Source organism: Adiantum capillus-veneris, chromosome 10, assembly GCF_014529385.1.
Source record: "Adiantum capillus-veneris isolate H3 chromosome 10, ASM1452938v2, whole genome shotgun sequence".
Taxonomy (NCBI): Eukaryota; Viridiplantae; Streptophyta; class Polypodiopsida; order Polypodiales; family Pteridaceae; genus Adiantum; species Adiantum capillus-veneris.
Window position 1 is genome coordinate 126,768,837 of NC_140940.1, and position 1,522 is coordinate 126,770,358.

The following is a 1,522-nucleotide window of genomic DNA, read 5'->3' on the forward strand; positions in this document are numbered from 1 at the left end:
AGTGGACAGACAAATTCTGTAGCTGGTTAGTAATGTGCGCCAACATATCTTGTTGGTCATTTCTTACCCCAGGAGCCGGTGGTGGTGGAGGAATCGTGCTTGTTGTGGTTGTTGGTCGACGCAATGTTCCTGCTTCTATTGACTCGGTTTCTTTAGCTTTCATCCGCAGCTTCTTGTCCTTAAGGCGAGCAATCTCGACGGCTAACTCATACGTAGCCTTCTTGTCCTTAAAGCGAGCAATCTCGACGGCTAACTCATACGTAGCCGGAAATCTACCCTTCACCTTCTCCTTGGGAAGCGGCCATAAGCCATGCATGAACCGGTCCTTTTTTAGGAAATCAAGTGCAACTTCTCCTCTTGCCACACTGACTCAACCCACCGTTCCCACAAATCCACAAACTTGGACTCATAGGTGGCATACTCTAAAACACCTTCCCGCTTCAAGTTTCTCAACTTGTCCCACAGCTTCTCTGAAGTGGTACCTCCCCCAAAGCTTCTCTTAAAAGCAGTTTTTAAGGGCTCCCAATCATCCTTAGTTGCTTGTGGAAGTGCATTGTACCACGACCTAGCTTCTAGCTTCATGAGATGCTTAAAGGTTCTAACCCGGGATTCATTTGTATCTTTGTTGCTTACTACACATGCTACTTCAAAGTCATCTAGGAAATATGTTACCAAATCCTCCCCCTTCTTTCCTTTAAATTTTGGAAATGCTACACTTGCCATGATTACTGAGAGAGAGAGAGCTAGAAAGACACTGCTTAGCCTGCAATCAAAAGTTTTTTTCTCTTTATAAGGAGGAGCGTATACCCTTTTTATACTAGAACATAGATTAAAATCTCAAACAATACATTGCCTTGTACCAAAGGTAAGACAAATGGCTGATCTGATGCCAGAACCTCAAAGAAGAACTCCCCCCCCCCGCATGGTGTCGATGACGTGCTGATAGTGAGCCTTCCAATCCAGTATTACCTTGATTGAGCGTACTCGTATCGAAATTTGTGATCTGCCTTGAGGTAAGTTGTATTGATTCATGTGAAGCTTAGAGGTGCTTAGTCACTCTCCAAGATTGTGGGAGAGGGTGGCGTTCTTTCCTGAAACAAGCTCAGTAGATCCCTAGTCTCTCTAGTGAGAGCATGAGCATGTGCTTCCATTATCTGTGCTACAGCATCAGGTGCGACTTGGAAATTGACTGTGATAATTACCTCGGTGACTTGAGTTACCCAATTCTTGAAGTAGAATAGTGTTGATTCTCTATTGTGCAGAGCTACCTCCATCTTGTTGTTGCGGGTTGGTTGTAGGTTACGGACATGGTCTTGACTTCCTCCTTCTTCTCCTTGGCACCCGACCTATGTATATCCACTGAGTCTAGCGTGTTGGTTGACTCTCCCACTACAAATCGATTACCGTTACGCCTGGCACTCGAGCTTCGATGGAGATGCGAAGTTCGTCTAGTTGTGCTTGGAGCTCTTCTCCTTCTTCCGTCCAGTTAGCGAACCCTACTAACCATTCATCCATCCACAAA